A 27756-nucleotide genomic window follows, 5' to 3' on the forward strand; every position below is an offset into this window, starting at 1 on the left:
GTCCAGAAGTGGCTTAAATTCAAGTTTCGAATCTTTCTAAGAGAGAATTAACCAATTAACAATAAATAAATAGATAAATAAAACAATTCTGAATTCCTCTTTCGAATCAAAATACCTAATAATAATAATCCCTGGTGCTTATACGACCTTAAAGTAGACGAACTGCGTGGTATCCTGGGCTTTCGTTACCATAATTATAGGATAAGGGAGTTAGTTTTTTGAATAAAATATAATAATAAATAAAATTTCTGATTGCCAGAGAAATACTATAAAGAAAAAAAAAATCATTACCATTAAATTACTAGCTGAATATCACTTAAAACATTTGGGTCTTTTCAAACTTAAAATATTTGGGTTAATGTGTGTAAACACATTAACCCAACACAGTTAACTCACTGCATTTAATGTGTGTAAACACATTAACCCAACACAGTTAACTCACTGCATTTAATGTGTGTAAACACATTAACCCAACACAGTTAACTCACTGCATTTAATGTGTGTCATAATATATTTTTTATTATCTTTCTTTAAATATTATTCGCCTGGATAATATATGTGGCAAAAATTTATAAATCGTAATTTAAATATATAAAAAGTAAATATATTATAACATAAACATGTAAATACCTAAACATAATAAAATAAAGATGTTATGCAAATTAATCCTGACACTAAATTTGTAAGTTAAAAACTAAGTGATTTGAAAAACTTTGCGTTTTAACAGGCTCAAGTATTTTTACTTGAAATGAAAAATATGACGAATCAGGATTTACAGGATGATTTACCTCTTAGTGCTAGCTTTTATTCGAAATATGGTTTAGCGTTTACATATTAATTCTTCTCACTATATCTTAATCTATTAAATGCATTATTTTATTAACTCATTTCAAGATTACTTGAATAGAAATGGAATTATAACCCAAACACATCACACTGCATTTAATCACACATAAAAATAAATATATACTAAATTAATTAAAGAACTCAGCTATATTAATTAAATTAATATATCTGACTTATAGGCAAATGAGTTGCTTGTTGTAGAAAAAAATTTTTTTTTTGGCTAGATGGATGAAGCAAAAATGCTTTTCATATTTTCCCTTATCTGTAGAAGGAAATGTATGGATAGGGTAATATAAAGCCTTTAGCTCTATATTACCCTGTGATCATGGCAGGGGGGAGCAGCAATAGCTGAGCCTCAGTTAGAACTTCTTTGGCTACAGCATTGCCATTCATTACCCTCCCTGGGTACCCGGTTTAGTCGCCTCGTACGACATACATGGACTGCAGTAAGGCGATTTTCATAAAGCCAACTCTAAAAATTAGAACGATCCCCAGACCACTCCATAGTGGTCGAAAGATCGTCCAACTCAGCGCTGGCCCACTCAGTGACGGGCTCATCCTATCACCGAGCAGAGCCGCTCATATTCCAGGGAAAGGCATCCACCGACAAGGTCCCATAGGGGCCACACCGGAAAGCACCCTCCCCGGAGACTCAAAATGCTCTCTCAGGGCAACCCCCCCCCCCCGAAATCTAAGCCCTCCCCTCACCGGGAGCAAAATTCCAGAAGAAACCTAAGAGAGCGAAACTCTGCGTCTATTTTAATCGCCTCTTACGACATACAGCGGCGCTATTCGTATCCCGACCACCATACGGGGTTTGTTTGTTATATTTTTGCATATAATATATATATATATATATATATACAAAACAAAATTATCTTCTTTTGAGAAAAATACATAATTTTTAAATTCTTCCTTTAGATGTTATAAAATTTTACACGATAACAAAATGATAAAATGTTACAGATGAATGCATTCATTCCCTTTTCGGACAATTTCACTTTTTTTCCTTTAGTGAAATGCAATTAGGACATATGTTGTCTATCCACTTAGACACGCAGTTATTCTTTGCTATCATTTAACCTCAATCCACTATTTTTCTCTTTCTAGTTAAATGTGAAAAGAAAAATAGTTGCTTTCGTAACTATTTCAATTAATCTAACGGAAGATTTTTTTTTAATAGTAATTACCACACGATTGTACATGGCAAAATTTTCCTTTAGCATATTCGAAACATCGAGTTATTTTGGCATCTACGGCAATTGGCAGCGGGGTCCGAGAACTCAAGCTAATACCTGATTACAGTACGTACAAAACAGGATCTTGAGGCCAGCGAAGTGTATCTTTCGCAAGAGGAAGGGAAATGTGTGTGTGTGGGGGGGGTAGCGCAGGATTTGATAATACAATGTAAGGTACCGTTCGTAACGGGGATCTTGTCAAACGAGGCAAAACGAAAAGAATTTGCTCACGTGACAAACTGGTGAAGATACCCCCCCCCCAGGGGTGTCAAAGCCACCGTAAAAGGTCGAAGGCACCATCACAAATGCCCTTTGACTTTGAAACGACACAATTGCGTTGATGACGTCAGAAAAGAGCCGACTGAATGATAAGAAGCGTAGTGCTTTTGTAAAACACAAGAAGGGGGAGGGGAGCTTAAACGAGAGGGATGCCAAACTATTGAAAGTAGACTTGACTAATCAAAGAAAACATTGTTCATTGTAATACACTCAAAGAAGCACCTTTTAATATTCCCTAAGGGTTTTCCCTACCTTTTGTCTGCTGTTCGCATTAATATCCTCCTTTTTTTTTGTTTTTATTATTTACCTTCTCATTTTGTTTTTCCTGAAAGTTTTTATGGTAGTTTCCCCACTCCCCAATTTCTTCCTCTCTTTATATTTATGTAACTTTTTTGTTTTCTTTCTTTGTTTATATATTTTCCTTCATCGTTATTATTAATTAAGCAATTTTTGGTAATATTCTTTTCTTCGTTTTTTATTTATTTTATTTTTAATATCCTTCAAGATTTTATGCAAATACATTGGCATAACGAAAATACAAGAGGCAGCAAAAACATCCTGTGTATTATTTGTATTGGTTGTACCTACTTAATTATAATTAATTCTAGACTACATAATTGTATAATTTATGATCCAACAGGTGGGGAGAGAGAGAGAGAGAGGTATAATTAAAACCATCCATGCAGTGAGTGAGAGCACTATAAACCTATTGCTATCTTTAAAGAAAAATGAATATATCAGTCGAATTCCCAGTATTTCAAAAGCACACCGGATTCAGATATTATCATCAGACTTAGTGGTCGAATGGACATCATCTCTGCTTTGTAACTGACTGGCTTGGATTCGAGTAGTTGAATTGTTTTATCACCGGAACAGGAGTGCTGGATTATTTAACCACCAGCCTATCCAAGCTTAAATGTGTGATAGGTTGAACTTTCCTGGGCGTGATGTACATTAAAATATGCTAAAATATTTTATGCTTATGGAGAAGTTCAAAATTGACTTTTGTTGTTAGATGAATTTTTGGCAACATGTAAGAAAACAGAACTCATTTTCTACCTCCCATTCGCTTGAAGATGTCTGGTATCACCTCAAAGGTGAAACCAGAATAATAGAACAAACTTTTGATATCTCTCGAAACATAGACAAGAAATATGGGATATGCTGTGCACTGAGAGATCCTTGAACTATTACTGTTGAACGGTGTGGATGTTGATCCCAATGAAAACTATTCAAAAAGAAACTTGTGGAAAAATAGCATTCAAACTGAATATGCCACTCACTTTCAATGAGTTATGACAACTCTGAGATTTATAGAAAACAAAGAGATGTTTCAGAGGGAAAAAACAAAGTCTGAACTAGAAATAAATGGGACGTGGGGATGATACAGATATAAATGCGATGTCTATATGGCAAAGAAGGCTCGAAAGTATCCTTATTTCAAGGAGATCCCTTTCATTATTATTATACAACAACTTGTGGAGTGAAGACTCATCAAAGGAGGCAATAGTAAGGCACATTTTAACAAAGATAATGTTTATCACACCTCGTCTTAAATGGGTTCAATGTTTTCGCACTCATCATCTCATTTGGCAAAGCATTCCACTCACCAAGCACTCTCCATGCAAAAAAAATTTATCCTTCACCCTCTTATGCAACACACTTTTTTATCGATTTTTTTTTCTAATTTTCAACTCACGTTTTGATAAACCTGAAACATTTCTTTAAAGACTAAACGCAATCTTCTTCTTCTACCTCTAGTATTTGAAATCTTTAATACGAAAAGTGGTGGAATCACCTGGTAAAGACAATCAGTTACCTTCCAAACACTACTTCAAAAACATCAGCGATTTTCAACCTTACTAGAATAAACAACCCCCCCCCTCCTTTTCGAAGACATTATTTTCGACACCCCCTTTTCAAAATTGATTTATGGATATTTAAAATTCATTTATCATTACGGAAAAAGTAAAAACAAAACAGACAAAAAAATTTTAAAATATATAATATTTATCATTTATGTAAAAAAATATATTTTTTGAAATACAACTACAAAAAATGTTGTATTTTTTAATTATATTTCTTCCTATATAGGGAGAACCGCAATAAAAATAAAGTATAACAAGAAGAGGTATGAAATACTTTTGAAAATTTCATATTGATGGGCATTTAATGTCAAGATATTTTGACATTAAACGCTCATCAATCTGTGTAGTAAATCAAATTTTCCTTGTGCAGCAGTGTCTTCCCCCCCTTCCCCACAGACATCACTGTTTGTTAAACATAAAATTTCCTATAAATAAGTTTACTAGAAGAACCTTCATTAGTTTTTTTCCTCAAAGGTACTCAGCCAACAAGGTGCATCGTTGCGCACTGCACTTTTAAAATTAAGGTGGAAATCACTCATGGGAAAGTTTAGGTTCTATAGAATTAAGGAAGGAGCAACTACTGCAATGAGGAGCGTATATTATTCCTGTCAATTGCCTTTGTTCTTTTGAACGGTTGTCTTGTTTGTGTGATGAAAAAGGACACACACACACACAGAGAGAGTACTGTTTGTGTCTGATTTGACTTTGAGAGAAAACGAATCTGATACCGAAAGCTTGTTTGATTCATTTAATTAATTTACATACACAGACAGAGGCGTCGACAGCTAACGCTGGGTCTGCTGGAAAAAAACAAAACAAAACACGTACGCCTAGATTCTTCAAAATCGCGGGCAGGGAAATCTTATCCCTATTTCCCCTTCTCGTCGGGGATGTATGCAGATATTACTTCTTACCATGTATGCAACTCCTCGCAAGCTTATCAAAGGCAGCTCCCCCCCCCCCCACACACACACACTCCTCCTCCCAAACACATCAATCAGCTTCCCTACTATCACAAGCACAGAAAGTTCGTTGTTGCAAAATTTTATAACAGAAGTAATGTACGATGACATTTATTGTTATTTTTACCGACGTATCTTTTTCATATCTTGTTAATGTAGTTCACCGTAACATTAGTAATGTGGACGATGTGATATTATTTGAAAGAGGCGACGTATGGGAAGTTAACGAAAAGATTTTGAATTTGATAATTTATTTATGCTGCTACTTTATATTATTGCTAGTTAAGTCCTTTCGAATACATTAAATTGGGCATCAGTCAACGATAATATTACAGCGTATGTCACATTTAAGAACACGCACTTGTCGAAAGCCAGTAAATGACAAGTGAGAGGGCGCTGTGCACTAATTATTAATTTGCTAAAAAAAAAAAATGTTGCAGCTAAACAAGGTTACTGCACGAGCTGAAGCTCATGTAGAAATATTTCCCCATTTAGAGATCGTCTAGGTGATATGTTGAAGAACTAGAATTAGGTGATCCATAAACAAGTCAAAGTAGGCTTTAACAGCGATGTGAGACGAATTCAAAAAGATAGTCTAACTTCCTTTAAAGTGAACTCTACCATTGGGTCCACCATTTGTCGTGTCAAGTTAGAAATATATCTGGCTTTACCTCCCGTTCAGAAATCGACTTTTAACCCTTCGTTGGCGTGTTTTATTTTTCCTTTCCCGTCGTGCCAGACTTTCGATCTCCTAGTCTTTCTAACCTACGACTTTTAGATCTTCCTGTTCCTGTTTCTCGCTTCGGGGGCTTACTCTGCCACCCTCCCTCCCTCATATTAAGGGACGTGCTTCGAGTAAGAAGGTTACATCCGGTTTTAGTTCATCTCTCTTTAAGGTCCGCTCGTTTCTTTCGTGAGAAGGCGTAACCTTCTTTACTTAAACTTCTGTACAGTTACTTGTTAACACAGCGTGCAGATTTGCTTCGTGCGTATTGACAGCATTAATGAAAGCGAAAAGCAATTATAGTGACTGTTGGGTGATGAACCGTTTCCTTAATATTACAAGGACGAATTATTTATCGAGATTCCTTGAAATTTTCAAGTTGAAAAGCTTGTAAGTGTTTTTTTTTTTTTTGCATCGAAGTTCATTGCACTTTGTGAGGATTATTTCTAAATATTAAACGTGCATTTGCATCTTTTTTCCAATAGATGTCGCTCGAATAACATCTGCCTAGATTATTATTAAATAATTCTTGTTTGGCAAAAGTATGTGCTGAATTATTTTAAATTCTCATTCTCTGTTCTGTGATGTTGCCCTTACCGTTCGATGCATTCCAAATGTTAGACTAATGAAACCTGAGGAACTGGTCAAGCAAGTTTTGTCCTTCGGCTTGTATGCACTTCCGCGGTGAATACATTAAACAACTTTCTCAACAAGCATAGCACGCTCTCAATACAAATCGCCTAACTTGTTTCGTTGCCTAGGTAACATCGAACAGACTAGATCTTCCTCATAGACGTTTGGTTCACCGCTGAAGAATGTACAAACTGAAGTCCACCACTGTTTTAATAATACGTCTGAGTGTTTTGCTCTGCGGGTTTCCATTTAAATCAACCTTAAAAATCTTAATAGTCAATTTTTATAACGGGTAAATAATAAATAAAATAAAATAAATATTTTTCGGATTTCAAATAACAGGAACTGGGAAGAACAAAATTGTTTTGATTGAATAGATATATAGTTCCTCTCATTACCTTACAATCTTCTCTTTCATGCATTTCCAAGTTCACATCACCAACTGTTTATTCTGCTATCTTATTGCTGAGCAAATGTAACAGCATTGTGGATGCAAGTATTTGAGTATTAATGTATTATCTCCATTAAATTAGCAACATTTCATTAAAATCTTCCACATATTTTCAGTTAATACTTTCCCTGAGCAACATTTGTCTTAGTATACATCTTACATTCCACCTCAGGTCATATGGACATGCTCTGAAGTGAATATGGGGTTCACTGGAAAGCAGTCATCCGAATGATGAAAGCGAAGAACGTGATGGAATTTTCATCTTACTAAAGTAGCCCAAATTATACCGGAAGGCATTATTTGTCAAATTCAGGATATCTTTACCCGGGGGCAGCCACTCCTCTGTCTTCAGGCCAAGTTATTTGAAGTTAAATAATTATGCTGGTTAAACTGACAAGAACACATGAATCAATCTTTTGTATTATCTCTTTTCTATGCGATATTCTAACTAAAGATATAAATTATGGAAAATGAATACAAAGAAGTAAACATTTCATAATCCATATATTTCATATATTTAACAATTTCACCTTTTATATTTCACATTTCTAACTTTCTGGACTTAATCTCCATCCCCCCCCCCCCGATGGCGATGTTATTTTTTTTTTTTGTTTATTTATTTTTCATGAAAGTAGGAAAATAGCTCTCAGCTTTGATTCACAGGCGGCGCTTGCATTACAACAGAAAGAAATTATCATATAAATGTTCATAATTTCATCACTTGCAATGATTAATTTATTGTAGTATTTTATTATTTTTTTATTATCTATTATATATCTGATTATTTTAATACAACGATTTCAAGTAACCAACCTCACTTGAAAGTCCTTTGTTTAAAGTATGTAACGTATACGATATATTTGTTATTGTTAATTTGCAAGGGAAAAACTCTCACTATGTTAATTATCATTACTATAAACTCTCACTATGTTAATTATCATTACTATACTAGAATGATTTCGTTAAATTCATCTTAAATAAGATATATTTTAAATTAATATTTAATTTAATAAGGGAAAAGTATTAGTTATAAAAAACGAGGTGACGGTTGATGAACCATTTTATTTCCGATCTTTGTTCGTTCTGAATAAATAGTAATAGGAAAAGTAAGATGTTGGCGGACCCCTGTGTGGTGGCCGGGATAAGAATAGTCCCACTGTAGCCATGTATGTCGTACGAGGCGACTAAAATGGGTACCCAGGGAGAGTAATGAATGGCAATGCTGTAGCCAATGAAGTTCTAACTGAGGCTCGGCTATTGCTGTTACCCTCCTGCCTTGATCAGAGCTTTATATAGCTCAATAACACCCTACCCTTACATTGTCCTCTACAGATAATGGGGAATATGAAAAGCATTTTTGCTTCACCCATCTAGCCAAAAAAAAAAAAAAAAAAAAAACGTAGGATCTTTTCGATTACCACATCTCTCACCAATCATGGCATATTTGAAAATGAAAATATAATTTATTGTAGATGAATTTTTACAACTCTGTATTGAGATTGGCTACCTGATAGCTCTTCATTTTAAATCTGTAGGAGAACATCCGGTTCATTTTCTTATCAAACAATTAACTAGAAAAAAATATAAAGTGTAGCACTCTGGACTATATTTCATTATTTGTTTTTCCTTTAGCATTCGTGTTAGCAGTCTGCGAATGTGGAGATTATTTAAACTATACGGTATGCTCTTTGAGCGGGTGACAGATCTGTTGTCATTGAAAGACCATCTGAGATTATTATTGATGATTCTGTGCTTACAAGTGCTTCACTTTTGAATAACCAAAATATCGGATTTAAACTCTTTTTATGCGTGAGCCTTGTGAAAAGGCTTGAAACAAAATCTCTTCGACGTTTTGTGTGTCATCATTGCATCAACAACTTACATTTGAATTATTTGAAGCCAAGATTCAAATTCCAATATAATAAGCAATCTATTCAAAATTCAGATTTTACCCTTATTTTATTTAGTTATTGACAATTGACATTGATAGCTTTAGGAGTGAAGCAAGATGCTTTCCATATTCCCCGTTATCTATTACGGCTACAGTGAGGGTAAAATTTTATGAGCAGTTTGCTCGCCCTGAATGGGCATGGAGATTATTCATCGCTACAGGAATTTATTTAATTATGAAATTTTATTTAATTATAAAAGTAACCGATATCTGATCAATGTAATCATATATTTAAATAAAATGGTGTATTATTGTAAGTTAATTAAATTTTGGAATTCTTAAAAAATATCTTAAATTTATTAAATAAATAATATGTTATACTATTTAATAAATTATATAATAAAGGTCTACGAAAAATTTAAAATTTAAACGATTATAACTTTCATAATACCACTGTATAACAACTATGATACTTTTAATATGCGCAGCCAAAAATTCCGACACGGATTTTTTTTTTTTCCGGAGTAACAGAATTTATCTGCTAATTTCCGTACTTCTTTCAAAGTAGTTAAGAGAATCTAGGTATTCTTGCCGTTATTTAAAAAAAAAAAAAAAACGATAGAATTTTTTTTTTTTTTTTTTTTTAACTCGGCAAATAAAACTTTATTTTTTAATAGTTGTTAGTCATGGCTGGAAATTTCGGCTGGAGAAAGTAGAGTGAAGGGGTGCATTGCGATAGTAGTAAAGAACCCATCCGCTCTTCGTGTTTTAACTTCTGGATAAGGCAAGTTTCAACATTGAAACTAAAATTTTGTTTCTTTCATTTATCTTCAGAAATCATCCCACGCGTGCGCATAGCGAAACAATGAAATGAAAAACAACAGCAATAAAAAAAAATTTAAAAAAAAAAAAGGAAGAAAGAAATCGCGGGGAATACGAACAACAGATAAATCATGCAGTTGATGTATAGTGAAAAGAGTAAAGCGAAAGACCTGTGGAAACTATTATATATAAGTAGAGGTAATTTAATCTTAAAAATAGAAAGAAATGGGTTGTTAGTAGTGCAATTTGTCTTGTTATCTAAAGCACTGACCCTGTTGCGTTACATTTCTGTCTACCCATAATAAATAAGGAAAAATAAATTGCACAAATATTAACTATTCACTTTTATGGTCATTGGAGGATAATTGCTACATCACTATCATGGCAACAGTATCATGCAATTTGATTTGGAACTATTGCAAAGCTAGGTTTAGGAAAGAGGAAAAAATCCAGTAGACCTTAACCCAGAAATGATTACGCATGTTAAGCACAGAACTGGCTGCACTATTATGTAGGTCTGTCTACATGATATGACGCCACTTTGACCCTTTAAAAGTATGCCAGGTCTCGATTTTCTTTATTAGAGAGAGAGGCATGGGGGAGGGGGGGCAGTGAGGAGGGAAAAGTGCCATGATTTCAAGTGCAAAAGGTTGAGTAAAATCCTAAAATAAGATTAGATTTAAACATTTAAAATAAACATATTCAGTATACTTTTTCCGGTTATTTCCAGTTATACAATATATTTATTTCCGGTTCTGTTGCGGGAGGGGGGGGGGGTTCCTGAAATACTAGGTATATATTTTCATACAGATCTCAATATCATATCCCATTCACACATCCCAGTTACGTACGTGTTTTAATAATGTTCTAGCTCGGAATGCTTCCATAATTTGACTATGAAATTCTTGCCAACAACCGGAAGGTATACAACTCATCTAATACAAGCCGGAAGGAACGATTGAGGTTAGCTTGCTAGTTAAAATGAATCAACGAACAACGAACTTTAACCTATCTCTTTGGATCGCTGAGTTACGTATATACATTTATAAATATTCCAGCATCCTTTCATGCATTGAAATATAATAAAAATCGCTGCAGGAAAAGTTATGGAATCAAAATATTGATACCATCTGACAAAGTTATTTCAGTTTAAGTCTTCGATTACTATCAAAGCAATTTGTTTGCACGAATGAATTTGCTTCAGATAGGTCTCTTCCGTTTACGCAATTAGATAAAAATCATAGACAAAAATATGTTGTCAAACATGTGTTTTCTACGATAGATAAACATCATAATCCTACATACAAGGGTTGCAGGTCGCAAAAATATCCATAGAATGATGATGCCGTAGGGAATGAATAATCAAGGAGAAAGAAGACCCTCCGTAGCTCAGTCGGTGTAGATGAAACCGTTTGGTTGGAAAGACCTGGGTTCGATTCCTGTCTATGATGGGAGGAATCTTTATGTGGTCTCTTTCGATAAAGGTGAGTTAGTCAGTTTCATACGGAGGTGTGTGTGTGTGGGGGGGGGTTCACCCGGGAACTCGGATTTTTCGTCCCCCAGAACAGGCAAACCGGCCCCTGAACACACGATATACAGACATTGGACACACTGGGAGGCAATCGTGCTAATCACCCTTATCCTCGATACGGTAGCAGTTAAATGAATAGAAAATCTTCGAAACCGCAAGGTAAAAGAGGAGAGAAAGAAGAAATGATTCTGTAAACAACAGACTTGTCTAATTTTTACGAACTAATATCGCAATCGTCAACAATAAATTGTTTAGTATTTATTTTATTTATTTTTTTATAAATCATTAATTACAAATATTATTATCTTTACAGACTATTAAAAACGATACCATTGAAATATAACAAATTCTCCATTTACACGGTAGATTGGTTCCAGAAAAAGAATCGTGTAAATGAAAACCGTATAAAAGGAGTGCATATGAAAAAAAAAATAGAAGAATGGTTCCAGATGTGAAAATCATATACGAATAATAAGTTATTTTCAAACAACACACACACACACACACACACACACACACACACACACACACACACACACACACACACACACACACACACACACACACACACACACACACACACACACACACACACACACACACACACACACACACACACACAATCTCTTAAAGAAAATAGGGTGTCACTAATAAAACAGAAATTCGAAAATGTCCAAATACACCTGCGCATATTAGTTAAATTTTATTTGCCGTCACTTTCTGACAGTAGCTGTATTCTTTTGCGTGAGACTGGAATTAAATCACTTCCATCACTTGAAACACTTTGACCTTCCTGTTCATACTGCAATAGCGAAAAGTTTTCTTCAGTAAAAGGAACTAAATTAGCACTAATTTTCAATAATTCTGAAAGTTTTTTTTTTTTTTTTTACCACGAACTCTATAATTAATCGTTGAAATCCTGTTTTGAGTAGATCTTTGTATAATTCTTCATATCACACTATACATGCCTTCAGTTTACATTTAAACTGTTCAGCTCGTTCAGTATTTGAATCATGTGTAAGAAAATGACTTTGCAATTTTGCTAGCCATTTGAAGCCCTTCTTTAATTAATCCTGCAGTGTGTAGAATCTCTTCATCATCATCATCATCACCATTTTTCTCTTTTTCATTGAGATTCTCAAGGGCAGCTTCTATTATTTCGTCATCACTAACGGCCTTGTCAACCATCAATTCTTCAATATCTGCAGACGAAAAATCATCAAATCCTTCCCCGCCAACTGCATGTGCTAATCTGATGATACTCAGTTGTATGCAAAGGTAGAGAGTTTTCCTTTTTCACACATTCAAGCCAAGTAGCTTTCCAGCATGCATTTCAAGTTGAGGTTTCAATTCTGATGACGCCAACTTAGCAAGTTTGATGCAATCCAAAATAGAAAATTTCTTCCTCACATCAATAACTGTCAGTAAATTATCCTTATCTAGTTTATGTAAAATGTATTGGAATGTTTTTCTTATGTATTAAGTTTTGAAGGTAGCGAGCACACCCTGGTCTAGTGGTTATATTAAGGATGTTGTATTAGGTGGCAGAAAACAAAATTCCACATTCGGGTGTTCTAAAACAGGATGGACAGGCACATTGTCTATAATCAATAAAACTTTATTAAAGTCCAGGTTTTTTTCCATCAAATTTAACTCCTGGAACAAAACATTGATGGAACCATTCATTAAAAATTTCTTTTGTAACCCAACTTTTTTTTATTTGCCTCCCAGTGCACTGGTAACGTATTAAAATCCACACCTTTCATTGTCCATGTTAGAGATCGATTAATGAGTAATGGTTTTAATATACGATCTCCTGAAGCATTGCTGCAAAATAATAGTCACGCGATCCTCAGCTGCTTTAAAGCCACCAACTTTTTTTTTTGTGATTTCACTATATAAGTTCTTTTTTCTACATTTGTCTACATTCTGTAACGTAGACAATCATTGATATTTAAAACATCGAGGTGGTTCCCCAAAATTCAAATTTAAACACATATGTACCGTACTAGGAAATGACAATTATAATGGAAATAAAATACCCTTTTTAACAGAACTGAATCCAAACAGAAATTTTAAAAATAAGCGCCATTCGAACCGTGTTAAATCAAAATATACAGTGTATATAGTGTTAAAATAGAATTGCTTTTGATTTCTAAACCATGTTATTTCGAAATCGTGTGAAAAGATAGAACCGCGTAAAGAGAGAAATGCATTCAACCAAGATAATATCAATTCTTAAATTATATCTCAACACTTAGCTCTCATTAATTATTAATATTAAGTATTTAATTATAATAAAGAGGTGGATTATAATAAATAAATTTTACAAGCAAAAGTTTGAATAATTTTATTGAAAATTAAAATAATTTTATACTTAATATTATGTACTATAATTTTTTTTACCAAATTTAGAATTAAAATATTTAAAAATATTAAGTAGTCTTTAGTTTTCATAGTATTAAAGTGCAATTGGTTTATAAATTTTCTGCCTAACCTCAAAAGTGCACACATCGAAGACGGAAATAAGCATCGGCATTCATGCAGTTTACTTTCTTTGTTAATAAAGTTTCGTTTACGCCTGTCTGTCCTTTATGGGAGTGTCCCTTATCTGCCAACAAGGTCAAGTTCATATTTGAACGATGATTCTGAAATTTGAATTCCACCTTCTGGTCGTGTACGTTTCTTAAAATTCTACAGATAATTAACGCAATTGAGCTTTGGAACTTTTAAAAAAAAATACAATTGAGGATTCCAATTAATTCAGCTTGTGATCTCATCTAGAACTTCCGTAGTTTGTTCCTGTCATTACTACTGGCGTGTGACAGGCGTTAAGCTATTATATATATATATATAAAGCAGACGATTTTTGTTGCACGGTAATCAGCTGTCATCACAATAAAAGAAAAAAGAACTTTGTATATTTTAAATGTATTTTAATATAAGTTGGATTAATTTGAGAATGAATTGTTAGTAAATTTGTCAAGCTTCTTTTTCTTTTCTTTCTTTTTTTTTTTTTTTTTTTTGTTGTTGTTATGGGCCAGTGAATGAAGTTACAGATCCTGAATATGCTTATTATGTTGCAGATTTCTGTGTTAATTATAAACAAAGTAAAACAGTAATCGAATATAAATGCTTAATTATTTTTGATCAATATTTCATAAAGCATAAATATTTTAAAATGAAGATTAAGGATAAATAAACGTATAAATAATTAAATAGCAATTATTTACGCGCACGCACGCACACACACACACACACACACACACACACTATTATTATTATAATATTCTGAAATAATATTTTAAAATAATCTTCTTCTTTGAGTGCCATCTCCTATCGGAGGTCGGCGACCGCCTTGGCAAATTTTGAGTGATTCTGAGCAGTCTCTCAGGGTTCATACCAGTCCACTGTCTGATATCTGCCAGCCAAGATTTTCTTCGTCTTCCTTGTTCTCTTCTTCCATTTATCTTCCCTTTTATAATCAATTGAAGTATCTTATATTTTTCATTACGAAGTAGGTGACCAAGATATGCAGTTTTCCTTCTTTTTATGGTAGCTAAAAGTTCACGTGATTTCCCCATTTGTTTCAATACTTCCTGATTGGACGTTTTTGTTGTCCATGGGATTTTTAACATTCGTCTGTATAACCACATCTCAAAGGTTTCAAGTCTTTTTATTGATGTTGTCTTCAAGGTCCAAGTTTCTGCACCGTACAGCAGTACAGACCATACATAGCATTTAACCATGCGTACTCTAAGCTCTTAAGTTTAAACTGCGGTTACACAGTGTTGATTTCATCAAGAGAAAATAAATTACCTAGAATCATTTAAAATGTTTAGCTATCCACTTCATTCTTCCTTACTTTTGATATCCTTTAGGACACACGCAATTTACAGGCAAAAAAAAAAAAAAAAAAAGTGGTAGTGGTGGTAAGCAGTAGATGGCGTTGATGTAGATGATAGTGAGAGTTGTAGAGTACTGCCCCTCCTTCGACGAGTCCTTGGAGGTGTCACGAAATAATAATAATAATAATTTTATTACTATTATAAATAATATAACAATGGTTGAACATATAATATAAAATGCTAACACTCAATAATAAATATATTAAGGATAATAAAAATTAACTTTGTATGAATTGGAGATGTAAGGCTGTCAAATGTGAAATTTTGTGACCAGATATGTTTGGGTTTAGATTTAGATTTGTTTAGATTTTTGAAGTCTCCCATATACATACAAACAACCTTTAATCCATTTTTTCACATTTAAATTTTGTCAGTAAACGGTTTAGCTTATCAGTCAAAGGGATGAATTATTAAAAAGGACGAAATATTGCAATTACTATCATAATCATAGCGCCTTATCCTTATAAGGACTGGCTTAAAGGGGCGAAGCAAGAATGCTTTTCATATTCCCCGTTATCTGTAGAGGACTGTGTAGGAATAAGGTGTTATTAAGCTATTAAAGCTCTGATCATGGCAGGAGGGTAACAGCAATAGCCGAGCCTCAGTTAGAACTTCATTGGCTACAGCATTGCTATCCTTGTATGCTATCCTTGTATTGCTATCCTCTTTGTATGGATTTTATTATCTAAATGTATCTGGAAAATTTAAAGGTGAAACATTACACTCACAAATATGCAAGAAAACTTAAGTAAATTTAAGATTTATTTAATTTTTATTTTTGATTCAAAAACTTACATATTTGTTATATAGATTAAATAATGTTTCATTGTGGAATCATTTAAACATCTCCTAATTCGTAACAAACAGGAAAATCAAGAATAAAAAGTCAAATTTTCGATCAAAATTTGCTATTTAAAAATAAATATCGTTGCTTATGTTCTCTTTCGGATATTTACTGTGTGAATACTAAAAGTGAAAGACGCGGAAATTTTTTTGATTCTCTAAGTTATGTTTTCATACGCGATTTCGATATGAACACAATTAGTTACTATACACAAATACCCTTCCAATTGTCCCATATTTTTTTCAAAGGCAGTTGATGGCATATTGTTATGGCTGCACTCACACATTGTGTCAATGCTTCAGTTATTACTGCGAGCGAAAGGATGTTAAATGAATGGCGAAAGTGAGTGACCACTGGTTCGTTATTTCCCGTGCTTAGTTTGGAAATGTCATTGAACTATTATCACCGGCTTTGTGCTGTGAAATGCCAAAAGACAAAATTCACTTGCAGTTCCAAACAACATCTTTCAAGGTCAGATTGCAACGCCCTCTTTCCATATTAAATTTATATATATATACTGTATATATGTATTTAAATTATTATAATACAATAGTTTTTCAGTGTACTCATATAATTTACATAATACTCGTTATAAATTGTTTTACGAAAATTATTTCAACGGTCATTCTTCTTAAATAATGCGTACTGTTGAACAAACAATGTTGCACAGCAGCAAAGTATAAACGAAGGATGCACAAACTTCCGTTATTTATATTCCTTAGGTAAAGAATACATGCCAAATAAACGAAATTAATGAAACTTTCCGATAACTATCGAAGTGTTATCATACATACCACATTACTCATCAATCGTTTCTTGCTATTGTGACACAGTTATAGCATCTGAGATCTGATGCCATTAAAGCAGGGTAGTGGTTTCACACCAGATGATTAAAATCATCTACAGCCTAAAGATATTCACAAACATGTTCTCCGTCGGATTCAAATATACAGTCTGAGTCTGTTGTTTGTTGAACAGCTATCTATTCGGCAAATAAGAAAGGCATTGGCATAGGATGATGACACACATCATCAATCATGTGTGTGTGTACACACACATGATTGATGTGTGTATACACACACACACACACACACACACACACACACACACACACACACACACACACACACACACACACACACACACACACACACACTTATCGTGGTGTCCCGAGAACAGAACACTGAACCCTTTGGCAATTCTACTGCATATTGAACGATATTAACACTTCCAATTTCCAGTTTATTAACATTTAGTGGAAGATCTACTCATAGTGGTGTCTGCAACTGCCGACAATGGTGGAGCAACAGTGTATTAAGATTAGTAAGCTAATAATTCTTCCATATATATTTTTTCAGTACAGTGTCCTGACCACAAAAATAAATAAATAAATAAATAATAATAATAATAAGTAAATTAGATTATTTTTGTGACTTATAAGTACAACTTGAATTTTACGCAGATGGACTGGAACCTGTGTCTAAAGGTATCTGAGCATCGACTTTATTTCTGTAGCAAAAGTTTTCATGTCTTTCATAAGCAATGGACATAAGAATTCCATCTACTTACGTCTTATATATTCTCAAATACATTGGAAGCTTGATAACTAATTTCATCTTCATCATGCATATTCCTGAAACCGATGTTTATTTCATGAAAACATTTGAATCTAGCCATCACTTTCAGCAGCGGCGCACCCAGGGAGGGGGACAAGGGGCCCTGCCCCCCCACCCCTCCAAAAAAAGAAAAAGGAAATAAACACTAGAAAAATTTCCAAAAATCTTTTCCTAATTAAAATTCATTTTTTAAATTTATGTTGTGTCTTCTATTTTTGTGCTATTTATAATGTATTGGCAATCGCTGCAGATGCTCAGTCATAGGTCGTATACAATACGAAGTGTGTATTCGTAAATCATCTACTCAACTCGCCCCCTCCCCTTTAAATCTTGAGTGCTCCCCCCAGATTAAATCCTGAGTGCACCACTGACTTTCAGAGCTGAGTAAGTTACCTGTACTTTACTCAGGTATGATAAAATCTTGTCATTCTTTCAGAATACTAATGGACTCAACCGTGGCATTCTGCAAGGATGACAAGATGTCTCATTCCTCTTGTGCTCCTTTCACAAGAGAAACGAGATATGAAGGCCCATCACTTTATGTTGTTTCCTTAATCTTAGCCCATACATCTGTGCAGAAATTATCTGAATTCATCTGAATTATATGAAACACTAGAGTACTAAAGTTTATTTCAGCCTGAAAATTCCGATTATGCTGTTACTTATTCTACTAAGTCACGAGTTTTTGTTAACGTAAGGAGCGGGAGTATTTATATAATCTAGCACCTCCATAGAGCAGGAGAAATAGTGTAAAAGGAGTAATTGCTAACACATGGAGTAGAAACACTGCAGCAACTACAAAAATTAGATAAATCATCGAAACCACTAAGATGAAAACATTAAGAAAAACTGAAGGTATAACAATATTAAACAAAATTAGGAACTCACAAATCAGAAAAAAAATTGTAAAATTCATGCGATAAATGATTGGATCCATAAACAAAAGAAGAATGGAAAAATCATATAAAAATAATGCAGGGTAACAGATGACCAAAGGAAGTAAAAAAATTATATATATATATATATATATATATATATATATTTCTCCCACACACAAAAAAACAGAACAGCTCTAGTAAACAGATGCTGTGTAAGGGTTGGGTCAAGAATACAGTAATCTGTTGATACTCTTCTTTAACTTTTGAAGATCGTAGTCCTTTGAAAATGCTTCATGAGGAAGATTGTTCCGCAGAATTGAGGTGGAGAGAATGAAAAATGGCTGGGAGTAAGTGCTGTGAATATGTAGTTCGAGTGTAAAGCAGCTATAGCACTCATTCCTGTAGATCTGGAAGAAATGAGAGGCATAATGTATACTAATTCTGCTAAACACTGGTCATGGAAATATCTGTAGAAGAGACACAATGCAGAAACTGACCTTCTAAAGGAAAGTGGCTGTAGAGAGTCTGTAAGACTCTGCCAGTATCATTCATCAACTGGACTGCCCTTTTCTGAACAACATCAAGAATTTTTAGGGAGTTCTTAGGTGCATCCCACACATAAGAGCAGTAAATGGATGCCAAAGGAAAAGAGAAATAGAGGAAGACCGAGAAGAAGATGCCTGGATGGTCCTGAAAATGGAGACTTGCAAGCATTTATGCTTAAGATTGAAGAAGAGAGGACCATGGTCCTAGTTTAAGGTATTAGTACTACACAGCAGAAAACAACCGAGATTCGACATACATTATGTAATTCGTTTGCCGTATTTTCTCTTATCGAAAGTGAGTGCTTCATGTTCTAATCAATAATTATTTATTGTAAACATTCATTGGTAGCTTTTAACACCGTAACAATTTCAATGTCCTTATTAAGACTTTTTTTTCCAGTTGCTAGGCCCTACAATGAGTCCATTCTGAAAGACTATCTTCAAGTAAAGTCTTTTGTTGTTGCATTTGTTGTCTAACGAAAATTAATTCCCAAATTTACACCAATTAGAAATTAAATTTTTATATATATATTTACTTTAAAAAAAAAAAAAACTTTGTTGCGAGAAGCAGAACAAAGGGTTAATAAAACGTAGAACGCTAAATTTACGATAAAATAACCTCTTGATGTTTAATTATAGTTTTAGATAACATTCAAAATTTTATCTTGTAATTAAAGGGAATACAAACTGTTCACTGTTCATGATTTCACAATCAGCCACTTCGTTTCATTTCACTCAACCCTTGTTTCTCAAGATATTCATGTTAATGTGATGCCTGCTAAAAAAAAAAAAAAACGGGGGGAAATATTTCAGAGAGATTAAAATGTCTTCCCAAAAAATTCTCATATTTTCTATGTTGTAACTTTGCCATTAGTCGAATACAAAGTCAAAGCAGACTGTCACTCCCACTCCTGTTCTCCACCACCTCCTCCCACCCTCCTGACCAGGCCCATTTTCTGGGCAAACTGGTTTTCTGACCTTCTTTGCAAAAGTATGTTGCGTGATGGAAGGAGAGATTCCGGAAAATGCGGGCATTTCTTGATCGTTTCGAAGAGAAAAATTCCTAGCAGGTTACAATGTAGGAAAATAGAGTGAATTGTGAGTCAGTCTTTTCACCACCCACCTTGTTAATAAGTATAAAAACAGCCTTGAGAAAGTCTGTACTGTAGAATACTCGATGAGGCCTTGTGTTTCATCTTTGCTTGATCTAAAAATGAAAGAAATTCCAAGTATTGTTGGATTTTCCATCATACAAATTATAAAAAATAACTAAAATAAAATAAAACTCTGGAATTTCTATCCAATACGTAGAGGTGAATACAAGGTCTCCTTATGTTTCATAAAATATACAATTGCTCAAGGATGCTCGATACTTATTAAGAATGATATCTGTACGTCTTTCTTGTTGTTTTGTTTTGAAGATAAAATGTTTCAAAACGCCTTATAATGCAGTTAATGTAAACTAACAATGGCTACTTGCTAAGAAAATGGTAGTTCTAAACGTGACAGGTCATAGCTTATGGAGCATAAGCGACCTTCGACATGAGTTGCTTTGGCATACAAAAGAAAGAAGAAAAAATTTATGAATGTGATGCTCAAGCAGTAAGTCCTTAATTTCTCCAGAGGAATTTGTCAGAACTCTTCAAAAGAAATTGTAGCGGTTAAGCGGATATATATTTTCAAACAAAACCAGATTTTGGATTACAACTTTGAGGTGTTGGCGTCAGATTGATCCAGGTTCAACAATGCAATGTTATGCTTGACAATTAGTCTAGTTAGCCAACAGTCCTTGACTTCGAATTCTGTCGATGTTTGTAAATGTCCTTGGGTGGTGGATCATTTTCATTATCTCCACATTCTCCATTAGCATACCCACGGTAGTACTAATGTACTATAAGTTTCAACATTCCATGGATGGGAACGTTATTCTAAAAAATAAAAAAATAAAAATAAAAAGTTTAAAATATGACTCCTCCCCCAGAGATACGCATACATGCATTAAAATAGCACAATATAAAAATATTGCTCTGGTAATTTTTATTTTTATTTTTTAAGTGTTTGTATGGCCTAGTTACTTCCGTGACTGGATCTGCTAAAGAAAATCTAACGGGATATTCTGGTCACTGTCTAAGGACATTTCTTATTTTTTCCCTGCCGATTCGAGTTTTTTTTTTCAAATTATTTTATATCATTTTGACTATTATCATTTTCTTATTTTTTATGTTTTATGAATTCCAGCCAATAAATTCTGTTGAAACGAGAGGTCATATATCTTTACAATAAAAGGAGGCCATGTATGAGCAACTGATCAAGGAGAAAGAAGGATTATGTTATTATGTTTCTTGAAGAGTTGGACATTGTATTCATTGGGAAGAATGGTACGGGAAAATGCTATTCTAAAGAATAGAGATAAATGAAATGAAGGAAAAAAGAAGAAAAGGTAGTATGAGAAGTCTTGAACTAAAATATGAATGGATGGATGCAGAACAGCAGCTGATCGTTTTTTAACATGATTAGCAGAAAGAAAATGGGGGAAACTATGATGTGGAGTAGCACTCATGAAAATATCTGTAAAATAGTGGTAATGCAGAAATAAATCGCCAGTGAGAAACTAATTATAGTGGTAAGCAGACCTTCCCTTCTGGATACCATTTGAACATTTTCAAATTTTCGGGAACCCTTTTCTAGAGATCAAACATTAAGTTTTTTTTTTTTTTCCTGCTGATAGGTGGATTCGAATCTACGACTGCTTGTATGAATAGCTCTTACCCCAGTCCAACTGTGGTGGAAAGAGAAAACGTTATCCCAATCAGGCCAGCTGGTGGGATAGCCTTTGGTTAAGCCAATTATTATGTTAAAATAAATTGTTTTACGTGTACCCTGTATATATTTAGTTTTAAAATGACACACAAAATAAATAAATAAATAAATAAAAAATATGATTGGCGCTCCAAGCAGTTTGCTACACTGCTTATATACAGTATCGTGAATGATAATAGATGTGAATTAATTGGATTTATGAATGCTTTTAATTCAAAAAAAAAAAAATATATATATATATATATATATGATGGCTCGGCCATCTTATCCCAGTCCAGTGTCTGCTTGGATTTCCTTACTAGTTTGCATGTCGTGTAGGATTAAAACCCATCTATTTCTAGGAAAAACTGCTAAGTTCGTGAGAACTTCTAACTCGCCTCAGTTTGAAAATCACTGTTGCATTTCCTAAATCAACTTCAGATATTTTACAGACCGTCAAGAAAGTGTTTGACACCATAACTAATGGAATTTTCATTTTTTTTAAAAAGTAGAAACTATAAGAAATAGACGTGATGCTCTTGATGAGTTTAACATCTATTTATTATATAGGTCAAAAAATATAAAAATGAATAATAGTTGCAACAATTTTCTTAAGATATAATAAGTTTAATTATAGTGTTCTTGAACTCGTCGTTCATAGGGATTACAATCAAGAATTCTACGCCATACAATTATCAAGCAAAATTAGTACCTTCACAGATGACACTGCACTGATGCCATGGTGAATACAAGTTTCAAAATAAAGACAACGGGGTTCCACACCAATAAACTCACTCTCGATCCTACAAAAACTAAGTTTCTGATTTTAAAATTATGAAACGTATCTAGTAAAAAAAAAAAAAAAGAGAGAGTTTTTTCTGTATTTTCCGATTTCTCGAAGTACAACACTGCACTGCTCACTTTATTTACTATTTACCCGAATATAAATTATAAAACCAGTCATAAAAAATCATAAAACGAGTGGAGTCACTCTTCAGCTTCACATGAATTTCCCAGCCTAATAAATCTGATATTCTTTAAGTTATTTGATAATAAACTATAGAAATATATTTTGTTTTAGAAAAAAAAATTGTATGCTAAAAAAACAAAAAAAAATGTATACAGTAATTCATGCTAATCTTAAACTACCTAATGAAAACCGTCAATATTATAATACCGTCAATTTTTTAATGTTACTTTAATGTTCTGGGCTTTGTCATTCATGTTTAGTATAATAAATGGTAGTTACATAAAATGTTCATTTTATATAATTATATTGTGCCGATGTTTATGAGATAGTTGTTACTCGAACATTTTCTACAGTCCCGTAATTTATTACTTTATATTAAATAAATTAAAAATTTTGGAAATAGGTGGGCAGTCAGTTTCACTCTTAGAATCTATAACTGAGCCCATGGCTATCGATTTTAGAAGCATCGGGGGGGGGGGGGGAAGAAAGTGACAGAGCGCACGCAATTGATTTCCATTTCTTGAACATAAATCTTAAATAAGAATTGTGAACTGTCTTTCGTTTATTTTTTTAATGCAGGAATTGGGTTCTATTAGACTGGACTGGTTGAAATTACAGTAAATGCAAATAAAACTGTGAGGTAGATATGATTCCGGTAATTTGCAAATATTCTTCGGCTGGTTGGTCTATTTTATGGGATGAAAAAAATCCATAAAAGAATCCCAATCTTCGTATGAGATAGGAAGTATCATCAGTTCAAGAGTTATTATTAAGGCATTTCGATCCTGGAGAACAGGCGGGTTCAAATACGGGTTTTAAGGCGAGTTCAATGGTTAACTTAACGATTGCGCTGTACTTCGGGTAACCTTTGTATTATGAAATATTCTATGATATTTATCAGTCAACTTGTTATTAATTTAAAAATTCTACTCATTTTCTTAACGTTAAAAAAATAAACAAACCATCCTCCGTTTTATTTTCAAACGCATGGGGTACAGCTACAATAGCCGTAAGTTTTGGAAATCGGTGGGCAGTCGGGGTCACTCTTAGCACTGATAGCTGAGTCCATGCTTATGGATGATTTCAGAAGCACTAGGGGAAACGTAAGACTGATTTCTATTTCTTGAATCTAAATCTTAAATAGAATTACCAGAAGTTTTAAAGGAACATGTTTAGTAGGCGTATTCTATTTTTAATAATAACGGGGTGTATGTGCAGAAAAATAGAATTAATTATCACAATAAGTTCTACTTTAAGTAAACAAGATAAATGGAGTTAATAAACTATTTTATATTATAAAATAGAGTAAATTGTATTGCTGTCTAAAAATGTAAGTTCTACAGCCGTGTTTTTTTTTTTTTTCTTTTCTTTCCTCAGTGTACGGTTAAAATCAGAGTTCCCAGGAGGGAAAACCTATTCCTGCGCCAAATTTGGGAGCTCTCTTAAAAGAAAACCTTTCTCTAGTTGGCGACTAGAATTCAATCTATGAAGGTCTTTGTTTCTTATGTCAGGTTAACATCGTTGCAAAATTATCACAAAACTACTGAAACTTCTTAATCATATATTTATATTAATATTATTGAACTTAACATTACAATAGCAAACAATCCTACTTACTTTTTAAGATGGGAAAATTTAACTTAAATATCTTGAAATGCTACAGAGGTACTGCAAATACTGTACAACCAAGGACAGACAATAAATACAACCTCAATTAGTTGATTGAAGTTTACTATTTGAAAGGCAATTCGCTTCTTGCCCTTGTTTGTGTATTTGTTGGACCGGTAGTCAGCGTAACCACTTTACTCCCAAAAGGTTGCGGGTTCGAATCTCACCTTGGACATGAACGTTTGTGATGGTCTTCATTCATGCATGCAGTTTTGTTTTGTTTTCCCCCATGGTGATCCAGTTTATACATGCAGTTTTTTTTTTCCCCTCATCCAGTCCATCACCATGAGAAAGTTCAAACTCTTACCATCATTAGGGGAAGGGAGGCTTCTAATCTTGGCTTCTAATTCTTAAATTATGTCATCACACATACACACAAAATCTCTCTCTATATATATTATATACGCGCAAACATACTGGTCACTGAATTAAAAATTCTTATTTAATACCGTGTTGGACCTCCTTTAGCCCCAATCAGTATATGTGCTATCTGACATAAATTTCACAAAGTTCTGGATTGCATCTACGCCTACAATATACTACACGTTCTCCAGACAGTCATTTAACTGGCTCCGATTTGACGAAGACTTTGCAATTGGATATGTTTTTCTAACATACATTCTCAATGGGATTCAGATCCGGGCTTTGTGGTGGCCAGGGAAAATAGCTGAAGTCTTTGTCATGCTCGCTGAACCACTGCTGAACAATGAGACAATCGTCATCTGCTGGATAAAAAGTCAACATCGCAGGATGGACATGATCTGCAACAATGTTCAGGTATTTCTTGGAGGATACCCGACCTTCCAGTAATATCAGGAGACCAACAGAGCAGGTCCACACCACGACACCACCTGCAGTTGTATTTACAAGGCAAACCGAGTATATTGCTTCATGGGGATCCCACCAAACTCTCTGCATACCGTCAGTGAAGGCGTACCCTGACAGGTTGGACCATATTACTTTGTTTCCCCCCAGTCTTCTAGTGTCGAGGTACAGTGTTCCTGACACCACTCTAAATGTACTTTCCGGTCTTCGCAGAAATCAATGGTTTCGTATAGGCATGCGACTACCAATACCGATTCTATTCAATTCACTATGCTGAGATATGGGTTGAGAACAACTTTTGTTAAATGTTAAACTTAACAAAGTTTACCTTGTTAAATGCTTCGATCAACTGCCGCACGCAGGAAATACTGTTTGTCGGTGTCTTCTCAAACGACGGCAATCTCTCTCTCTCTCTCTCTCTCTCTCCTGAGAGACTGTCTTAGGAATACAATTACTACTCTTAGACAAACAGCGTGGGTTATTTTTCCATTGATTAAACGCCTAGGATATCTCACTTTTTGAGAAACGAGTCAACTCTGCAGTTTCAAACTCCTGTCTCCCACCAGATGGACACCCACAATAAGCTCTTTATCGAAATCTGTTTTTCCCATTGTGATCAACACATTATTACTGATTAGCATCATTCTTAGTTGCTTAGAACACATGGTGACAAACTTGACCAAATATTTTGCATATGCGCTGCGAAGTGACGTTTACATATATCTGCATAAAGGTTTCTAATTCAGTGGTCGGTGGTGTGTGTGTGTGTGTGTGTATCCGATTACCAAACTAAATCCATAATGAAATTAGTCTTACTAAAAATCCAGTTTTTAACTGATTAATACCAAGTTGAAGTATTTTTCATTTGACGTCTGAGAACAAGGATATAATCTCGTCTTCCTTCCTTCTTTTACGAAGAGTTGCTATTTCAGTCTCTCTCGCCTGCTGTTCAATGTATTATTTCTGAACAGCAACCTTCATTTCTGTAATGTTTATTTTTTAAGTCATTTGAGACGCCGTCAAACCATGGATAATCTTTAATTTTAGACTAGACTGCATGAAGGGAACATTGATGAAATGAAGTGAAGTGCTTCTTTTATACAGGAATCTGTGTCAGGGTGAAATTGATACCGAGCTCGTTAAAGACAAAGGCTTTGACACTGAGTTACAATTAAAATAATTCGCATGACTTTGCATTTTTCACTACAAAGCAGATGCACTTTAAGATTTTCTCTTTGTTGAACATATTTATCCATATATAGGCCAAATTTTGTACGATTTATAACTTTGCTAACGAAAATTAGCAATGAAGAGAATTTGGAAATAGTGAATACAAGTAATGAATATCTCTTCTTCTTCTCTTCCGTCTAAGACGGGTTGAGTCTTCTCTTGAGCAGGATCTTCCAGTCTTCTCTATTCCTTGCTGTTCGGAAAAGTTCCTTACATGTTCTGCACCCCGAGATGTTCTTTACTGATTTCAGCCAGGTAATTCTTGGTCTTCCGGGTCTTCTTTTTTCAGTTGGAAAAGTATTGATTAGGACGTTAGGAAGTCTGTCCGCGTCCATGCGTACAGTGTGGCCAAATCATCTCAGTTGTTGTTTTCTAATTTTTTCTCTTATTGTCTTTTTATACAATAATTCTTGTCTGACTGTGCTTTGTTTTCTTTTCTATCCAACTTGTTCTATTTATTTTTCTTGAGCATTTCATTTCAAATGCCAGCAGTTTTTTCTCCTCTCTTTTTTTTACTGTCCACGCTTCTGCTCCATAGATGACTGTTGGTATAATTATTGCTTCATATAATTTGATTTTGGCTTGCTTAGATATCTTGTTTGTTGTCCAGATTTTTTGTTATTTTCCCATGGTGGTCCATCCTATCGCTATTCTGTGTTTAATTGTTTTGAGTTCATCTATTGTTTCTGTTAGTTTTGATCCAAGGTATATGAAGTTGTCTACTTGTTCTATTTGTTCTCCGTTTAGGGTGGCTGAGATGGTAGTTCCGTTCCTCCCTATTCTCATCACTTTTGTCTTTTGTATATTTATTGTCATGTCATATGTTTTACAGGTTTCGCTTAGCTTGTTGATCAACCTTTGCAGTTCATTTGGGATTCTTTCCATAAGGACGAGATCATCCTCATATTTGATATTATTTATGTTTAAACCATTGACATTGATTCCAGGCTCATTGTCTATTGCCTTCTTTACAACTTCTTCTAGATATATGTTGAATAGGCATGGGGATAATGGGCATCCTTGCATTACTCCTTTTTGGATCTCCATGGGTTCTGTTGTGAGTGTGTCCTTTTTAATTATTGCATTTGTTTTAGAGTAATATTTTATTAGAAACTGTATTATATATTTGTCTATTGTTTTTTCTAGTAGAAGTTTAAGAAGGATTTCTCTGTTGATGTTATCGAAAGCGTGTTTAAAGTCCACAAAACAACAATATAGTTCTTTATGG

Source organism: Typopeltis vanoorti, chromosome 1 (genome assembly GCF_054136105.1).
Source record: "Typopeltis vanoorti isolate ZY-2024b chromosome 1, IOZ_Tvanoo_1.0, whole genome shotgun sequence".
NCBI classification, from domain to species: Eukaryota; Metazoa; Arthropoda; class Arachnida; order Uropygi; family Thelyphonidae; genus Typopeltis; species Typopeltis vanoorti.